Consider the following 12,274-nt stretch of genomic DNA (forward strand, 5'->3'; position numbering starts at 1 on the left):
CAGACCCAAGTCTCTTATCCTTGTTCCCCCAAAGCAGTATCACACTGGGCCAGAGCCTCTCAGACTGACAGGGCTCCACACACAGACTGGGGTGGCAAATATTCACTTACCCTAGTATTTTCTCTTCATCACTTCTGTGAATTAGAGACTCCCTTGTCCTATTCTAGACACACAACCAGGCAAAAATCCCAAGTGTTCATGCATCCCCTGACTCTCAGCTCTATGGAGAGTCTCACAGGCTACTGTCTTTTCTTCAGCAGGATCGAGAGAATGAATGTCTGTGAATATATGAGCAATGGTAGCCTGGCAAAATATTCCCTACAGAGCAACAACTAGGCCAGAGTGGTGGGGTTTATTCCCAGAGCATAGAGTTCCAGAGACATGATCAGTCCCTGTGGCAGTCCTCGAGCTTGGTCCTCCTCAGATAAGTATCTGGGCTCAGGTTGCCACCAATTCCCATGAGGGTCCCTTTGTTCTAGAAGTCTTGACCCTGGGCTTAAGCTACTATAACCCCTTGTCTACAGGCTAAACACTCACCCCATTACCACATTCTCTTAGTGTTTGGAGCTCTGGGTCCCATATTATTTCTGCCAATGGAGCACAATTGTATGTGAGATAGACTCTTTTTTCATCTCAATTCCACCTGCCCCAACTGCATTTGCCTTCTGCTAAAATTCCTCCTTTTGATTTAGATCCTATCACAGCCTCCAAGGCATGGTCATTTTGCCTTTCAAATAGTTGGTTCCTACTTTCTATCCCACACATTCAAAATGACTGGAAGATAGTCCTTCTTTCTGTATCTTCTCTTTTTTTTTTTTTATTTTATTTAATAGCCTTTAATTTACAGGATATATACATGGGTAACTTTACAGCATTAACAATTGCCAAACCTCTTGTTCCAATTTTCACCTCTTACCCCCCACCCCTCTAAATGGCAGGATGACCAGTAGATGTTAAATATATTAAAATATAACTTAGATACACAATAAGTATACATGACCACAACATTATTTTGCTGTACAAAAAGAATCAGACTCTGAATTATTGTACAATTAGCTTGTGAAGGAAATCAAAGATGCAGGTGTGCATAAATATAGGGACTGGGAATTCAATGTAATGGTTTTTAGTCATCTCCCAGAGTTCTTTTCTGGGTATAGCTAGTTCAGTTCATTACTGCTCCATTAGAAATGATTTGGTTGATCTCGTTGCTGAGGATGGCCCTGATCTATCAGGACTGGTCATCATCTAGTATTGTTGTTGAAGTATATAATGATCTCCTGGTCCTGCTCATTTCACTTAGCATCAGTTCGATGTAAGTCTCTCAGGCCTTTCTGAAATCATCCTGTTGGTCATTTCTTACAGAACAGTAATATTCCATAATTTTCATATACCACAATTTATTCAGCCATTCTCCAACTGATGGACATCCATTCAGTTTCCAGTTTCTAGCCACTACAAAAAGGGCTGCCACAAACATTCGTGCACATACAGGTCCCTTTCCCTTCTTTATAATCTCTTTGGGATATAATCCCAGTAGTAACACTGCTGGATCAAAGGGTATGCACAGTTTGATAACTTTTTGAGCATAGTTCCAACTACTCTCCAAAATGGTTGGATTCGTTCACAACTCCACCAACAATGAATCAATGTCCCAGTTTTTCCCACATCCCCTCCAACAATCATCATTATTTTTTCCTGTCATCTTAGCCAATCTGACAGGTGTGTAGTGGTATCTTAGAGTTGTCTTAATTTGCATTTCTCTGATTAATAATGACTTGGAGCATCTTTTCATATGACTAGAAATAGTTTCAATTTCTTCATCTGAGGAATTGTCTGTTCATATCCTTTGACCATTTTTCAATTGGAGAATGGCTTGATTTTTTATAAATTAGAGTTAATTCTCTATATATTTTGGAAATGAGGCCTTTATCAGAACCTTTGACTGTAAAAATATTTTCCCAGTTTATTGCTTCCCTTCTAATCTTGTCTGCATTAGTTTTGTTTGTACAAAAACTTTTCAGTTTGGTATAATCGAAATTTTCTATTTTGTGATCAGTAATGATCTCTAGTTCTGCTTTGGTCATAAAACCTTCCCTTCCACAGGTCTGAGGAAGGTAAACTATCCTATGTTCCTCTAATTTATTAATAATTTCATTCTTTATGCCTAGGTCATGAACCCATTTTGACCTTATCTTGGTGTACGGCGTTAAGTATGGATCAATGCCTAGTTTCTGCCATATTAGTTTCAATTTTCCCAGCAATTTTATCAAACAGTAAGTTCTTATCCCAAAAGCTGGGATCTTTGGGTTTGTCAAAGACTAGGTTGCTATATTTGTTGACTGTTTTATCCCTTGAACCTAATCTATTCCACTGATCAACTAATCTATTCCTTAGCCAATACCAAATAGTTTTGGTAACTGCTGCTCTATAGTATAGTTTTAGATCTGGTACAGCTAAGCCACCATCATTTGATTTTTTTCATTAATTCCCTTGAAATTCTTGACCTTTTGTTTTTCCATATGAACTTTGTTGTTATTTTTCTAGGTCATTAAAATAGTTTTTGGGAGTCTGATTGGTATAGCGCTAAATAAATAGATTAGTTTAGGTAATATTGTCATCTTTATTATATTTGCTCGCCCTATCCAAGAGCATTTAATATTTTCAATTGGTTAGATCAGACTTAATTTGTGTTAAAAGTGGTCTGTAATTTTGCTCATAAAGTTTCTGATTTTCCCTTGGCAGATAGATTCCTAAATATTTTATATTATCAGTAGTTACTTTAAATGGAATTTCTCTTTGTAACTCTGACTGTTGGATTTTATTAGTGATATATAAGAATGCTGATGACTTATGTGGGTTTATTTTATAACCAGCAACTTTGCTAAAGTTGTGGATTATTTCTAATAACTTTTTAGCAGAATCTCTGGGGTTCTCTAAGTATACCATCATGTCATCGGCAAAGTGATAATTTGGCTTCCTCATTGCCTATTCTTATTCCTTTAATCTCTTTCTCAGCTCTTATTGCTATAGCTAGTGTTTCTAATACAATATTAAATAGTAACGAGTGATAGTGGGCAACCCTGTTTCACTCCAGATCTTATTGGGAATGGTTGCAGTTTGTCTCCATTACATATGATGCTTACTGATGGTTTTAAATAGATGCTGCTGATTATTTTAAGGAAAAGTCCATTTATTCCTATACTCTCAAGTGTTTTTAATAGGAATGGATGTTGGATTTTATCAAATGCTTTTTCTGCATCTATTGAGATGATCATATGGTTTTGTTAATTTGGTTATTGACATGGCCAATTATATTGATAGTTTTCCTAATATTGAACCAGCCCTGCATTCCTGGTATAAATCCTACTTGATCATAGTGTATTATCTTGGAGATGATTTTCTGTAGTCTTTTGCTAATATCTTATTTAAGATTTTAGCATCAATATTCATTAGGGAGATTGGTCTATAATTTTCTTTCTCTGTTTTCAGCCTACCTGGTTTAGGTATCAGTACCATGTCTGTGTCATAGAAGGAATTTGGTGAGGACTCCTTCGTTCCCTATTTTATCAAATAATTTTATATAGCATTGGGCCAATTGTTCTTTAAATGTTTGGTAAAATTCACATATAAATCCATCTGGTCCTGGGGAGTTTTTTCTTAGGGAGTTGTTTAATTGCCTGTTCTAGTTTCTTTTTCTGAAATGGGACTATTCAAACAATTTACTTCTTCCTCTGTTAGTCTGAAGTCTGTATTTTTGGAGGTAGTCATCCATTTCACTTAGGTTATCAAATTTATTGGCATAAAGTTGAGCAAAATAACTCCTTATTATTTCTCTAATTTCCTCTTCATTGGTGGAAAGTTCTCCTTTTTCATTTTAAGACTACTAATTTCATTTTCCTCCCTCCTTTTTCTAATCAGATTTCAAAGGCTTATCTATTTTATTGGCTTTTTCATAGAACCAACTCTTAGTTTTATTAATTAGCTCAATAGTTTTTTTACTTTCAATATTTTTAATTTCTCCTTTTAATTTTAGAATTTCCAATTTAGTATTTGATTGGGGTTTTAATTTGGTCTTTTAGTTTTTTAGTTTGCAACCCAATTCATTAATCTTTTCTTTCTCTGTTTTATTCAAGTAAGCCTCTAAGGATATAAAATTCCCTCTTATTACCGCTTTGGCTGCATCCACAAATTTTGGTATGATGTCTCATCATTGTCATTATCTTGAATGAAATTATTAATTGTATCTATAATTTGCTACTTCACCCAATCATTCTTTAAGATGAAGATTGTTTAGTTTCCAATTACTTTTTGGTCTATTTCCCTAACTTTTTGTTGATATAGTTTTATTGCATCATGATCTGAAAAGAAAGCATTTACTATTTCTGCTTTCTTGCATTTAATTTGAGGTCTTTATGTCCTAATATATGGTCAATTTTTGAATAGGTTCCATGAACTGCTGAGAAGAAAGTATATTCTCTTCTATCTCCATTCAATTTTCTCAAAGATCCAACATACCTAATTTTTCTAATATTATATTTACTTCTTAATTTCTTTCTTATTTGTTTTGTGGTTTGATTTGTCTAATTCTGAGGTGCAAGGTTGAGATCTCCTACTATTACAGTTTTTTGTCTATTTCTTCTTGCAACTCTCTTAACTTCTCCTTTAGGAAGTTGAGTGCCATACCACTTGGTGCATATATGTTTAATATTGATATTGCTTCGTTGTTTATGCTACCCTTTAGCAGGATGTAGTTTCTTCCTTATCTCTCTTAATTAGATCAATTTTTACTATTACTTGATCTGAGATAAGGATGGCTACCTAACTTTTGACTTCACCTGAAGCATAATAGATTTTGCTCCAGCCTTTTACTTTTACTCTATATGCATCCCCTGCTTTAGATGTGTTTCTTGTAAACAACATATTGTAGGGTTCTGACTTTGATCCAGTCTGCTATCTGCCTCCTCTTTATGGGGAGTTCATCCCATTACATTTACAGTTAGAATTACTAAATCTGTATTTCCTGCCATCCTAATAACCTAGATTGTGCTTTACTTATTATTGCCTCCCCCAACCCTCTTTCCCCTTTTAAACTTATGTACCCCTCTTGTATCATGATACTTATCCTCTTTATAATCCCTCCCTCCCCCCCTTTGAGTCTTTCCCCCTTCCTTCCCTTATTACTCTTTTTCTTTTCCTTTTCCTCTCCCCCGTTTTTAATGAGGCGAGAGAGAATTTTCTCTAAAACAAATGTCAATTATTTTCTTCTCTGTGGAAATGCCAACTACCTAGTGTGTTACTCTTGGGATGTAAGTTTCCTACATTTTATCCCTCTTCCACCTTATTCTGACCATCATTCCCTTCCATATCTACGTTTCCTTCATGTTATACGTACAATCAAATTATACATGTGGATTCCTCTTTGTATATCCACAGAAATACATCTCAAAGTATTCCTACCTTTTCTGCATCTCTTGAGTTCTATTCTGGAGATCAATTTCTTTTAGTTCTGGTTTTCATTCAGAAACAAATGAATTCATTTGTATTCATTAAATGTCCATCTATCTTCACAACTAGGAAGATACAATTCTCAGATGGGTATGTTTATTCTCTGGTCATCTCTAAGTTCTATGTCTTCGGAGATATCATATCAGGCTTCTTTCCTTTAATTGTAGGCAGCCAGATCTTGGTATCCTTATTTGCCTAGTAATTTAAATGGAATTTTTGGCTGTTTCATTAAATTTTCTTCTTCTCGATGGTAACTGAAATATGCTCACAATTACTTGGGTGTTTATTCTTAGGATTTCATTTCAGAAGTTGTGTTCGTGAATATCTTTCAATGCCCTATTTTCCTTCTAGATTCTATTAGCATCTCAGTTCTTTGGAGTGATTTCTTATAAAATAGTAGCTAGCCTCTTATTTCATCAATAGTTTTTGGAGTCAATATCTAGATTATCTCTCCTAGATATTTCAGTCTGATCGTTTAGAAGTATGACAATTCTTGTGGTTTTTTCAGTTTGTCATTTCTTTCGATTGCTTGACTGATTCTTGCTTCTCAATGCATTCATTAGTTTCAATTAATTGTTCAGTTCTTGAATTTTTAAAGAATTGATTCTTCATAGCTTTTTACTTCTTCATCATAGTTTGGAATGTCCAATTGGTTTGAATGTATTGTTTTGGTCTGTAGATTTTCCATTTCACTAAGTTGTGTTTTAGTAGTGTAATTCATTTTTCCATTTTCATCTAATTTTTGTTTCCTGACTTGCCTGAAATTCTTACTTGTTCAATGCATCGTAGTTTCAGGAAGTTGTTGCGTCTCTGTAAGCTTCTTTAAACACTTTCCATTTATCTTCTAAGCTCTTTTTGAGACTTCTTATGGTCTCTGTCTATGATGCAATTAAGGAGGACGTCTGATGCTATTGTTTTGGCTGTTTGAGGTCTCTTCAGTTTCGACTAAGCTCTTTTTCTGCAGTAGAAGCTGTCGATTGCTTTTCATCTTTTCAATTCATGTTTTAAAGCCTTTGGGTGGTCTCCTAGGCACTTTAGGATTTACCTGCTTCAATCTGCAGTATTAGGGAGATGTACGTTCGCTCAGGTATGAAGTGCTCTGTGCGAGTTTTCCCATTCCCAACTGATGGCTTCTAGCACTAGCCGGCTAACAAACTGTTAGTAGGGCTGAGTGATTATCAGCTTGGTCTCCTTCGGCTAGAGAGCTATGGTGAATGTCACGCCCGAGGACGGAGCCTCTTGTGGGACTGTATTATGTGCGCTGAGGCAGCTTCAGAAGTGCAGACTAGCCACAAACTTCTGCACTAGAGCTGTCTCTGTTCTTATGCAAATCTTTTTTGCCCTGTAAAGCTCTATGGCGTCAACGAGCTCTCCCTAGCGCAGATTGGGGCTAACCAGCTCGTCCTCCTGCCGATGCAGGATGAGACTGCCCCAAGAAAGGCCCTTACTGGTTGGGGCTCCAAGTGTATGGAGACTGTGCCTTCACTGTGTTTGAGACTCTCCTCTGAACCTAATTCCTCCCAGTCGAGCTGATCTCCCCTGGCCGACTCGAACCAACCTGTTATGGCTGAGCTGCAGATTTATCCTTGCCTCGGCTAGAATGTTCTACTCTGATCTGTGTTCAATTGCAGCAGTCAAGACTATTTTTGAGGCTCGAATAGTATTGATAGAGTGGTAGAAGAGCTTAGAAGGCAGCAGTGTGCTCTGCCATCTTAGCGTCCCCCCTTTCTGTATCATTATCAGGCCTGGAGCTTCTATACGATTATCAGCTCAAATAGCGAGAGTGAGGCAAGCATCTGTGTTTTCTCTCTATCTTGCTAGATTCTGATTTCTCTTATTTTCCTGTACTTAAACCAGTATTTTGCACACTGTAGGTATTTGGTGAATTGAATAACTTTTTGTCAAAAATATTATGGACAAGGATAACCTGCTATTAAATGAAAGATTGAACTACATTGTCTCTGAAATTCCTTCCAGTTCTGACTCTATTTTACCCCCTCAGACATAGAAAGTCAACCTGGACTATTATATCCAATACCTTTATCTCCTTCTTCCTGACTCTTACCCTTCCTGTCTTTATGTTCAGTAATAATGGCTTTTTATAGCACTTTAAATTTTATTAATGGCTTTACAAGCTTTATCTCAATGGATTTTCACAACTCTGGGAGGTAGATGGCACAGATACTATTATTTCATAATATCCATGAGGCATTTGAGACTCAGAATCAGTAAGTGACCAAAGTCAGACATGCAGTAAATACCAAAGCCAAGACCACCACTCTCATCTGCCTTCACGACCAGCACTCCTTTCATTACTCTGGTCTACCTACTTCCCTGTCTAAAAGAGGATGTGAATTCTAATTTTGTAAAACATATTGGTTGTGTAACTCTGTAATCAAAGATCATTTGTATATGACTTTATATGGTAGATATTGATGATTTAATATCCTGGATCTATGAAATGGGTCGTGTTGTTAAGAGCTTGAGAGAAGAGAGATCCTGGTGTTTTGGCTTCCATCATCTAGAGAGAACATAACAAGGTTCTAGATTCTCTCCAAGGAAAGAATCCTATAGGGAGAGAGACAGTTCAGACTCTTGAAGTGTGGTTGTTCTTATGTAAATTTTCATAAGTCTATTGGTGTTGCCTCCAAACACATCTATATTTAATTTTTGTAACTGCCAAAATATTTCTCTTTGGATCACATTTGGACCACAAGTGTAACCACATAGATGGTTTACTGGGAGGGCAAGCACATTTGGTATAAGGGCTTGCTGAGCCCTCATCCATCTTTTGTGATTCTCTGTCTCAAATTCTTTCTGGTTCCAAAGCTATAGCAGGAGCAGAGTCCCCACCCTAATATAACCTTTTCAGCAGACTGGTAAACCATGTTAAGGGTTCAAAGTCATTTGTGAGTTAGGAGGATCTACTGCACATTAAGACTTCTCCAGTGGAATGGGTGAATGAAAAGCATTTGTTCCAATGGCCAAGAAGCTGCCTGAAGCTGGTGCTGTTTGACTCTGGCAAATTCATCCATCACACCTCAGAGTATTAGCAGTCATCTTGACTTTTGTCTTCCTATTGAAGTTTTCTTATCTATTCCAAAAAAAGCATTTTTGGTTCTTTTTTTTCTTTTTAATAATAGCTTTTAATTTTCAAAATGCCTGCAAAGATAGTCTTCAACATTCACCCTTGCAAAATGTTGTGTTCCAAATTTTTCTCCCTCTCTTCTCTCCATCCCCCTAGCCTAGACAACAACTCACCAATATAGGTTAAACATGTGCAATTCTTCTAAACATATTTCTACATTCATCATGCTGTATATGAAAAAAAAGATCAAAAAGTGAAAAAATGAGAAAGGAAAAAGAAAACAAGCAAACAACAATAAAATCCATCACAGTTGATCATCATGTCATCTTGTTGCTGATGTCCACATTCTTCTCTTGGTTCTTTCTACTCACTTCACTTAGCTTCTGTGCACACAAGTCTGTCCAGACTTTTCTGAAATCCTCCTGCTCATTGTTTTACATAAAAATAATATTTCATTATATTCACATGCCATTAATTATTCAGCCATTCCCCAACTGATGGGCATCCACTCAGTGTCCAGTTCCTTGCCACTACAAAAACAGCTGCCTCAAACATTTCTACCCATGTGGATTCCTTCTCCTTTTTTCCTCTCTCTTTGGGATGCAGACACAGTAGAGACACTGCTGGATCAAAGCATAGGTAGGGTTTGATAGGTTTTGGGGCATAGTTTAAAATTGTTCTCCAGAATGGTTGGACCAGTTCATAAATCCACCAACAACATATTTTGTCTCAGTTTTCCCATATCCCTCCAATATTTTTCATTATTTTTTCCTGTCATCATTTGCTATTAGACATTAGGAGTAATCTAAGAGACACTGAGATAGAGAGAAATCCCACCTAAAATAGCTAAAAGTACAATTTTGGGCAGTCTTTATGTCACCATATTCAATTTTTAAAAAATGTGTCTTTAAAATATATTTATATGCAATTAGAAAAAATACTATTAAAAAAGGAAAGTAAACTTTTCTTGGTTGATTTTTTTATTTTAATTTTAAAGGGTACTGAATGACTTGTCCAGGGTCACACAGTCAGTATATATCAGAGGTAGGACTTGAACCTAGAACTTCTTGCCTCTTGGGCCAGTTTGATAGCACTTAATATTTGTTTTATAATCTTTAAATTAAATGAATATCCTCTGCATTCTGGACTATGTAGGTGGTGCAGAGGAGAGAGAGCCAAGCCTAGAGTCAGGAGCAACTGAGTTCAAGTCATGCCTTAGTCACTTATTAGTTGTGTGACCCTGAGGAAGTCACTTGAACTGTTTGCTTCTGTTTTCCATCAGTAAAATAAGCTGTAGAAGGAAATGCCAACCATTCCAGTGTCTTTGCCAAGAAAATCCCACATGGCATGACAAAGTGTCCTACAATGAAATGGCTGAACAGCAACAAGTCTGCATCCTAGTCAAACTGAACTACTCCCCAGTTCCCCAACCTGGATTAGATCTAGCACTTCCTTGGCCTTGCACAGGCCTTCCTGCATTCCTGGAATGCACTCTCTTGAGCTTTTCCTCTCAGAATCCTTCACTTCCCTCTAAACTCAATCTAGTTGCTCCTTCTTTTGTACACTTTTCCATCACCCCCCATTAGTACTCCCACTTTCTCTTCAGATTACCTCAGGTTTTATACTGGAACTGACTGAATAAACTATTATTGTAACATGATATGGTAACAAGATTGCCTTGGCTTTCCCCTGAGAGCCTGATCTGCTACATCCCTCCATCCCTTCTCCAGTTCTCTAAGAAGCTGCTCTTCTGTGCCATCTTCTATGGTTTGCACTGATTAAGTTCCCCTAAATTACTAGAAACCGAGTCTTGCACCAGTCCCATTTAACCACTTTAGATCCCAATTAACTATCACATAGGGATATTTACTTTAAAGATGGAGCAAAAAGAAACATTCAGACATTCTACTCAATACTCCAGTTCAGTCTCTGGAAAGGGAAATGAAGTTCACAGTTGTTCTATTCCTATAGAAGATGAATCCTACCAAATCCAGGTCTATAGTCCTGTTGAATTGGCTGCACTTCCCACCCTAGATTTTTGGATTTCCTGAAGTCCATGTCCTGACCAGCATTCAAGTTGAGGACTTCACTCTCTCCACCTTGAATGGAAAAGGATAAAGGGAAAATTCAAAGCCTTTGGAGAATTTCTAGGGGTCACATGATCTAAAAGGGAAGGGGAAAGGAGGTGGAACTCTCTCTCAATGGGGAACAAAGAAAAATCGCAATCGCGTTCAGTTCACAATTTAAAAAAACACAGAAGTGTTCCCACTAAAGAGTCAATAGAGAAAGTCTTCTCCCCAAACCTTGGTAGGTCAATGCAGAATGTCCATGTCTAAGCCAATTCTGCCATCTTTCTGACAAGTCTTCCACAGGGGACATGATGCCATGTTATATAGGCAAGGTGTCTGCTAAATTTCCTTTGTACAGTGTCTCCACGGGGAATATTAATTTAAGAGCATGTTCAGATTGCTTTCTGAGCCAAGATGCTCCAAATGGTTTGACTTAGGGTGTGATAAAAGACAAGGAGGCAGTGTGTGGAATTTAGAGGAAAAAAAATGTTTTATGCACACAGGATAACCATGTCTGTTCCTTTGCAGCTCATATATCTTAGATTGGTAGAAACAGGCAGTACTGCATTGGAGTCAGATTTCAGGAGTTCCTTGGAGGATTGTACAAATAGATGTCAATGTATAGGATTTTCAGCTATTGATGGCAAGACAGGGGAAAAATTTGGATGTTTTATAGACTTATTTCATGGCGGTCTTTAAGTAAATATTGGATGGATGTTGTAGGGAATGAGTTAGACACAGTGACATGCTGGTTGGATTCAGTCATCTTTGAGTTGTCCTCCAACGGTGAGAGTACATGATTGCATGACTTTATTTTAACAAACAACTATACAATGCTACTTATTGTGGACAGGGAACAAAAATGAAATGGTCAACAAACTGTTCGGGGACTCTTGAAGAAGTTTATGTTCTCATTGGAGGACAGAACATATAAGTAAGTTAATATAGATAATAAGGGCCCTCCCATAGCCAAACATTGTTTGTGGTATCTAGTATAGTGGATAAATGATATCTCCTCTACCTTACTTGTCAATTTGTTTCTATCTGTAAGTCTTCAGAAACATATATTCTTTCACTCCTTATCTTTTCTCATAGAGGATAGGTGTTATTAATTTTTGAATAAAATTTTGATGTATTTTATTTTTACATTATCTACATTATACAACATATTAATCTATTGTGAACCTTCCAAAAAACCAATCATTGGATCCAAAAATAAGAAGGGAGGAAGTTAAGCAAAAGTAACCCAGTTGAAAGAGACCCACACGTGCAAAAATATTTGTGGCAGTCGTATTGTTGTGACAAGAAACTGGAAAATGAGTGGATGCCCATCAATTGTAGAATGGATGAATAAGTTATGTTATGTGAATGTTGTGGAATATTATTGTTCTATAAGAAACAATCAGTGTGTTTTCATGATTTCAGAATCTGGAGAGACCTTCATGAAGTGATGCTAAGTGAAATGAGCAGAGCCAAGAGATCACTGTACATGGCAACAAGATTATGGGATGAAAAATTCTGATGGACTTGGGTCTTTTCAACAATGAGATAATCCAGGCCAGTTCCAAAGGTTTAGGGACAAGGAGAGCCATCTACACCTAGAGAGAAGACT

The sequence above is a fragment of the Sarcophilus harrisii genome, chromosome 1 (assembly GCF_902635505.1).
Source record: "Sarcophilus harrisii chromosome 1, mSarHar1.11, whole genome shotgun sequence".
NCBI classification, from domain to species: domain Eukaryota; kingdom Metazoa; phylum Chordata; class Mammalia; order Dasyuromorphia; family Dasyuridae; genus Sarcophilus; species Sarcophilus harrisii.